The sequence below is a fragment of the Heterodontus francisci genome, chromosome 14 (assembly GCF_036365525.1).
Source record: "Heterodontus francisci isolate sHetFra1 chromosome 14, sHetFra1.hap1, whole genome shotgun sequence".
NCBI classification, from domain to species: domain Eukaryota; kingdom Metazoa; phylum Chordata; class Chondrichthyes; order Heterodontiformes; family Heterodontidae; genus Heterodontus; species Heterodontus francisci.
In genome coordinates, this window is record NC_090384.1 from 37966375 (window position 1) to 37975353 (window position 8979).

The window sequence follows — 8979 nt, forward strand, 5'->3', positions numbered from 1 at the left end:
CAGCTGATGCCCTCCTCTAGCCATGGGCTGAGGATGCTACCGAGGAGAATAAGGGTTCCACCCCACACAGGGCACGTTCATCATCTTCAACCTCCTTGATCCCTCTGACAGTGGGAGCCAAGTGACAGGGGTTGCCCTGAAATGGTGCAGGTACACCAGCCTTGGAAGATGCCCCCGCAGGCACCTTCATGACAAGGAGAATGCCACATGCGTCTCAGCTGCAAGCCAAAGCAAGTGAGCAGGCTGCCTTCAGCTTCTCTGTGGCCACAAGGGGAGCACTGCGTAGGAGTGGCTAAGTGTGGAAGCCACGACATCGAGTGGAGGACTGAGTGGGTCACTGGGGTGTCTTCTCGCAGTCTCTATGCATCGTTTCCCTTTATGAGCACTCTATAAATAATGATACTTTATGCCTCACGTCTGACATTCTTAGGGCTGGCGGGACAAGAAAAGTGCTATGATATGGTGAAGAGAATCAATGGTGCCTCCACAGTGATGGCAAAGCCTCTGGGCTGATGTTTATCCTTCATTGCCAATAAGAGTTTAGATATCTCAGGCTGCATCTTCAATGGATGTGCTGCCACAGGTACCTCAGAGTGACTTCCAGGCCTTGTCCTTTTATCCTGAGGCAGAGGGACTCAGTTGAAATGATCCTGAATCAAATGATCCCTGATATTCATGGCATTTTGACAAGACATGCGCACTCCACCTCGTGCAGCCAGGACACCTCGGTTTTCTGCATCCTCTCCCTCCATCTCCACACCTCCCTCTTCTCCCTCCTGCTGCTCCTCTTCTTCCTCCAATGAACTCTCTCCTTCCAGAACTCTGTCCTCAAGTCCACACCTCTCTGGAGGGCCATGTTATGGGGATCGCAGCAGACCACCACAATGACCGAGACCCTTGCAGGAGGGTATTGGAGGGCACCACGCAACTGGTCCAGGCACCAGAATCGCATCTCGAGAAGCCTGATGCCTTGCTCAATAATGTGAGAAGCTGGCATTGGTTATATCACCACTGTCTGGGACTCTCATAGATGGATGAGCAGCCAGTTCTTCAAGGGGTATTCCTTGTCCCCTAGGATCCATTCACATACATTGGACATTGGATTGAATATCAGAATCATGACAGCTGACAGGAAAGCGAGCCACACTTGGAGGGACCTCTTGCTATGGTCACAGACCAGCTGAACATTGAGGGAGTGGAAGCCCTTCCTGTTGATGAATCTGACTGGCCAGTCATTGGGTGCCTTGATGGCCACATGGGTGCAATTGATGACGCCCTGCACCTGGGGGAATTCAGTGATGGCAGCGAAATCTACTGCCTTCTGTCCTTGCGATGCCTGTGACCTGTGAGATTCAGTGGTGTGCAGCCATTTGTGAGATGCCACCAAAGTCCACAGCTGATCCTTGGAAGGAGCTAGAAACGAAGAATTTCAAGGCCACAGTGACTTTGACGGCTACTGGCAGGGCATGGTGACCAGTGCTATGCGGTATGAGGTACGAGGTACAAGGTCTTCAGCGACGAGGGCACAGATGTCTGCAACCATCTGCCTGGAGAGTCGCAGTCTCCTGCGGCACTGCATTGCGGTCATCTCCACGTTGCTCCTTCTTCAGCAGTAGATCCCATGCAGAGGGTATGGTCTCCGTGTCCTTCCTGACTCCCGTTCCTCTCCCCTGCCCTCCTAATGCTTGGAGCTCCGACTTTCCTGTGGTGGGTGTTGCTCCTCATCGCCATTAGGCCTGAAATCTGAGAGTTGTGCCCCCATTGCCAGCCTCCTTGTGTTCAACTGGCTGCTCAATTGTCCATGGCAACCTTGCCCCCTGCTCTTTTGCCCCTGCAATGCCAGAAAGGTGATGACCCTCTGCACTGCCTGAGTGATCACTGCCTGCTCTCTCTGGCACCTGCACAGCACCAAGGCCAGCTGTTTGTCAATGGCCGATTCCCCCTCTGCACCTTTTAAACTTTTATGGGTCCGAGGTAATTCCCTTGGGCAGCCATAACTGGCTCCCCACTCTGTACATGCCCCCCTTCACCTGGTCTGCCTCAGCATTGCATGCAGCCCATGTGCCCCCATTAACGAGCTCCTCAACCACCTTAATTGGACTTAATTGGGGAATAGATGGGATCGCGAATCCCGTCCACGCCCACCCTGGTGAAACTGACTGGCGCCAAGAACGGTTTTGGGAAACTGGCACACCAGCCAATGCCAGTATTTTCGGGCCCCCGTCCACCTCTGCTCTCACCCCTGGCAGGGCCCGAAAATTCAGCCCCATATCTCTGGTGAACCTTTTAATCTCACAACGTGCTACATCATAAATGACCTTGACAGCAGCTCTCAACTGTTTCAAAAATGCTTCAAGTATCACTTTATAGGCCCTCAGCTTTCACTTAACAGCTTTCTTTGCCTTCCTAGTTAATATAAGAAACCTTACTCAGTGGCTGAGTGACTGGCCGACTGTAGTGTCAGTTTGTTCGTGGCTTCATACATTGATGTATGAACATTATTGTCTACCATATATCTGCAGCCAAACCTCTTCCCTTTACATTCTAGCCCTCCAGTTATAAAGGTTCCATTCCATTGATTATTTTTGATGGGCTGAATGGCCTCCTTATGAGCTGTACTATTCTATGATCTACTACATTTTCGTGATCTGCGCCCATTGATCCCTAAATCTCTTTGGACCTTCACTGTTCCTAGCTTTTCACCATTTAAAGCAATCTATCCCTTTTTGGTCCAAAAAAGCACTTTCGGACATCTGGTAGTCGTGAAAGGACTATTAAGTGCAAGTATTCCTTTCTTGCTTCTTCTTTCTTTCTTCAAGATGGATGACTTCACACTGTTGAAATTTATCTGCCACAGTTTTGCCCACTAATTTAATCTATTAACACCTCTTTCTAATTTTATGCTCCCATCTACACTACCTACTATGTTACCAATCTTTGTGTCATCAGCAAACTTGGATATATGACTCTCCATTGTGTTATTCAAATCAATGGAGTGACTAGGGTCTGCACTGTATATACTTGTTGGCTGTTAATAAACCTGTTTGAGATATTCAATCAACTGAATTCCACACATCTTATTTATGTTACATCAGATAACGTAAAAAAAGCTTCTCATTACATGCTGGCAGTGGTGGTGAGAAGTCAGAATCCAAGGTTGAAGACCACGGGAAAATAGATTTAAAAACTACCTACAGCTAAAAGAGAGAAAGTTAAAAGAAACACTGGTCCAAACAGTGTAAAGAAAAAAAAACTTACCTTCAGCTGAAGAAGACAGAGCGGTGAACGATGCAAATCAATCACTGTGATTGAATGAGTCAATGTGCAGTCGGTAGAGAAATCCCAGTTAAAAAAAAAGCTTTGAGGTGCTCAAAATTTGCTTTTTTTTTTAAAGGCCCAGTTAAAAGAAATAAACAGGGAAAACCTATTTCAGACTGATTGATTGGTTTCAAAGGCTCCCCCACGCTGATAAGGTCCACAACATTACAGGAGGCACCGGACAGCAAAAAGCGCAGGAATCCTTCATTCACACAGTTCATGGCTAGAGCTATAAATAGAAACCATTAAATCATTCCAGCCCTAATAGCTTTCATTCACTCAGCCTGAGTTAAAAAAAAATAAAACCAGTCAGCCGTGAAGAATATCAACAAACCCTTAAAAAAAGGACTTGAAATGTCTAATGCACAGCTGTATAATCAAACAGACTAGAGTGCTGGAAGCTAGATAAACAAACAAGCTGCCTCTGTCAATCAAACCAGCCAGCCTAAAGAAGATTTTTTTTTAAAGGGAAGCAGTACAGAGTCACAGAACCAGGTCTTAAAGCAAGTTCTTAAAGCAAGATTTAAAGCACAAGAACAGCAGAAATGTGGATACCAATTTTCCCCGCATGAACTGGACAGCTTTGTATATCCTATCTGAGTTCAAACTGTTCCAACAGAGAATGCAATTATGCGTTACAGACTAAGCAATTGCAGAACCAGAAAAACAGACTGTAAAAATGGTGATAGAAATTGGAAATGAGGTGTTGCACAGAATCAATACCTCAGGCATCTCTGATGAGGACCAGAAAGATCCCACAAAGATATGGAAAGTGCTGGAAGATCAACTCAGGTTAAGAGTGAATTTTCAAATTCACCACCTGGAATTGATGTCCTACAGGCAACAGCCACAGGAATCAATAGACCAGTTCATCAATAGATGCCATAGTAAGGGCAATGAATGTGATTTCTCAGAAGCTGAGCTGTCAGACCAAATAATGGAGTTGGTGATTGTATCAACACCCATTGAAACATTCTAGAAAGACCTCTTGGAGAAAACGAAAGGTCACAGCATTGTTGCACTACTGGAAAATGGCAGAAATATGAAGACATTGTAGCTGGACAACAGCACCTGCAAGCACTAGATGCAACCACCAGTATCAGCACAATAACCAGGTCAAAAAGAGCAAGCAAGCTGTGTTATAGGTGCAGTGTGCCACACTCACGGTGAAATTGCTCTGCATTTAGAGACCAAAGTGACTCCTGACAATGCAACGACCTGTTGATGTCATCAGAGTGCTCCAAGCTGCGCATATGAGCAAACGGTCTCCTGCATGCTGGACTAATTGATGCAGGAGCAGGAAAATGCTAACTGGTGCACATGCAGGAAAATGCCCTCGCCCCTCGGCCACTCACTCCAGGCCACTCACTCACTCCCCACTCCCCCGCTTTCCAGCCGCTCGCTCCCCCCTTTCCCTCCCACCCCTCCAGACACTAGCTCTAGGCTGCAGGCCGCTTCCCTCCTCTCTGCCACTCACTCCGCCCGAAGAAGCAAAGCGGACTGCAAGGGGTGACGGGGCTAGGAGCGAGTGGCCAAGAGGAGGGAAGTGGCTGTGGCCTGGAGCTAGCATCTGGAGGGATGGGGAGTGGGGGAGCGGCCGGAGAGCGCGGGGTAGGGGGGTGGTTATGGGGAAGTGGGGAGTGTGCGCCCAGAGAGCAGGATGGAGCAGCTGGGGAAATGGAGATTGAGCGCCCGGTGAGTGGGATGGGGGCGGGGGGATGGGGGAGTGAGCGGACGGACAGTGGGATGGCAGTGAAACCTCACAGAATAACGGAGGGTGTGCAGCACTGTCAGAGGTGCTGTCCTTCTGATGATACTTTAAACAGCGCAATGTTCTCTGAGTATCAAACATGTCCGTTGCATGCTGCCATCGGTTGAAGTTGCTTTTCTGTGATAAATTGAGCAGCGCCATCTTTAATCCTGGCAGCTGCCTGAACGTCGCAGACACTGACATTTCAGTGAAACAGTCTGCATTTGCACATGTTCTAGTACAGTGCCACCTAACGGTTGCATTGTCAGCAAACGCAGCCTTTCGAGACATGTGCAAGGTGTGCAGTGCAAAAGGACACTGGGGCCACCTATACAGGAATTCTTGTTCTAAAGGCTCCAGAAGTCACGGCAGGATACAGACAAACAGGGCAACAGTAGCAAAGAAAGTGCCAGAGACCTGTGTAAACGGAAGCAGATACACGAGTTCCACAGCAAAGCAGACCTGAGACAAGACTCAGAGAGCAGTAGTACTTAGACAGAAGAAGAATGGGCATTCCACATTGTGAACCTGACCACATCACGTTGATGAAGGCAAACAACTGGAAGTTTTCAACACTATCAACATCACATGCCCAAAGAAAACTGGCAAGCATACACTCAAGATTGACATCGGCACTACCAGTCCAAATCCTTAAAGATATGTACCGGAGTCATTGGAGATCGATCGATGATACAACTGACAACTGTGCAGTGGCGCATTAACAATGCAATGCAGATACGGTTAGTCAGCGTGCAATCCACAAACGTTCTACCTAGTGGAAACGAGTGGACCAGCAGTGGCAGGACTACCATTGTGTAAGAACCTCAGCATCTGATCTATCCACGAGAGCGTTGCCAGGAGAAATCTCTAAGGACCAGAACCTACTTGTAGACTCTGACCAGCATCAAACAGTGTAGTCTGGAAACCCAACAACAGCTCAACTATGTCACACCTTCACTTTTGCTCTATAGAGAACCGGCAGCACCACAACGAGCCAGAAAGGACAAGTACCTCCATAAGACCAAATACTCTTCCCTAACAAGTCCTCAACCTTGACCTCCAAGCCTTCAGATGTAGAGGATGAGCAGAGGCGAAGGACATGCAATGCCCTGAAGAGGCAGAGGAGGAGTTATTTGAAGCATTGTCTATTGGCTCTTCGAGATGAGGTGCCGGAACCTTCCAAGAATGACAAGGGCCCAAAATGGTCATCTTGAGAAAAGCAACAGAGTATGTTAGCAGGCTGAAGGCAGAGAAACAGAAACTGAGTGCATAGAGGAAGATGAGACACAAATTCTCTGAACAAGAGATGTCAAACCACCGAGACGATATATAGACTTTTGAGCCTCTATACTTGTAAAGTTTATAATCTCTTTACTTGTGTAAATAATTTTGATGTTATCTAATTTTATGTTCTATGTTTCTACTTTTATCATATGAGACTTATATTTGGAAAGAAGAGGGATGTTGTGTGATTGCCTTTAAGAGTGTTGTCCCTTTACGATCTTAGTATGCTAATGAGCTGAGTACCAGGATGCAGTCATTTGACTACATGCCAGTCTCACTCTGCTACTGCAACACCAAGAGGCAAGTCATGTAAATAGTTAGCTCTGCACTGTATATACTTGTTAGCTATTAATAAACCTGTTGTAGATCTTCAATCAACTAAAGTCCACACATCTCATTTATGTTGCAACAGACAACATAAAAAAAACTTCTCATTACACACAGATCCTTGTGTGACACCACTAGTCACTTCCTTACAATTTGAGTACACATCAGTTGTACTTACAGTCTCCTACTACGTACCCAATCCTAACCAGGTCAATAATTTTCCTTCAGTTCCATGAGTTTTAATATTAGCCAACAATCTCTTATGTGGAACATTATTGAAAGCCTTCTGAAAGTCCATATGAACTACATTCATCTTTTTAGCCTGTCTCTCAGGATCAAGGATGACTTGGTTCGATTCCAGTATGATGGGTTCTGAGATGCCTGTTAAGTCCAATGCATGATCTGCATACTCTGCCACATGAGGGGCAGGGGGTGTTTGAAGGGTCAGGTAAATGAGTAGTTTGGAGGTTTGTGCGCTCCCTCCCATGCCTTGACTTCGCCTCCGCATGTTCCCGATGAAGTCCCTTGACATGTATGATGCCTTCCCGACTGAGCTTTCTCCATCTAGGACAGTCATGAGCCAGGTACTTCCACGAGTCGAAGTGGATGTTTGATCCCTTCAGGGATGCTTTGAGGACATCTCTAAAGTGTTTCCGCTCTCCTCCTGGGAGTCTCCTGCCATGACCAAGTTCTGAGTAGAACGGCTGCTTTTGGAGTCTAGTGTCAGGCATGTGTGTGGCATGTCCCGCCCAGACAAGCTTCTCTGGTGCCTCAGCAACTCCCCCTGTGGGATAACTAAAAAGAAACCGGCATGTCACTGTCATCAGTGCATACGCTCCTATTCTTGAGGCAACAGATGAGGTCAAGGAGGGATTCCACACTGACCATGAGCAATCCCTGGCCAGAATTCCAGCAGACAAACTGATCCTCCTCAGAGACTTCAATGCCAGAGTTGGGAATGACATGATTCTCTGGTAAGGGGTGATTGGCAAGGAAGGAGTAGGAAAAGCAAACTCCAACGGAATCCTGCTGCTGACGAAATGCCTTGAGCATGATCTTGTCATAGCTAGCACCCTGTTCCGCCAGTGAGACAAACACTAGACCTCATGCCGGTCCAAACACTGGCGCCTACTCGACTGCTTCATCATTCGAGTGAGGGATTGCAGAGATGTCCACATCACCCACGTTGTGACAAGTACCAATGACTGCTGGACTGACCGCTGCCTCATCCGATCTGCCATCTCCATCAGCCTAACCCCCAAGCAGCAGAAGCAACAATAGCAATGCTGCAAGAAAATTAACTACATTCAAAGGCATTCCTCATCACTACTTTATTTACTTTCTTTAAAAATTCATATAGGTTCATTAGACATGACCTACCCTTTACAAATCAATGTTGGCTCTCTCTGATCAACTCAAATTTCTCTGTGTTTAGTCAGTCTGTCCTTAATTATAGATTCCAATAACTTCCCCACAGCGACTAACTGGTCTATAAATTCTTGGTTTCTCTCTCTCATCTTTCTTAAATAACAGAGCTAAATTTTCAATTTCCCAATCTAAAGGAACAATTCCTGAATCAAGAGAGCTTTAAACGATTGTGGCTAAAGCATCTGCAATTTCTTCACCTACTTCCATTAAAACCCTGGGGTGAAAGTTATCAGGTCCTGAGGATTTGTGTCTTTAGTGCCTTATTTTTTTTAATGCTGTTTTCTTAGTTACATTAAATCACGTTAATTCCAATTATTGACTCATGATTAATTTCCCTGGAATGTCAAGTATATTCTCCTCTACCCCTACTGAGAAGACTCACACAAAGTAATTATTCAATGTTTGCCATTTCATTAGTTTCATTTGCATTATTACCCATATCTGTTTTTAAAGGGCCTACATTACCCTTGACTACTTGTTTATTCTAATTGTCAATATTTTTGTGTTAATCTTGATATCGCTCACAAGTTTCTTTTCATAATTCGTTTTGCATCTCTTACTATCTTTTTTGTCCTCCTTTGCTGTTCTTTATATCTCCCAGGATCTGCATTATTCTTTTCACTTTCTTATGCTCTTTCCATTAGCTTTATTTTATCTCTCACCTTTTTTTGTTAACCATGGCTTTTCAGTTGGTAAATAGATCTCTTGTCCCTTAGAGGTATGTACTGATGCAGCATTAAGCTAAAAAATATTTGAACAATGTCTGCAGTTCTCCTGCAGTCTAACCCGATAGCACTTTTGACCACTTTGCTGTTGTCAGGGTCTGTCCCATCCCATTAAAGTTAACTTTACCAAAACCTTACAACCTTAGT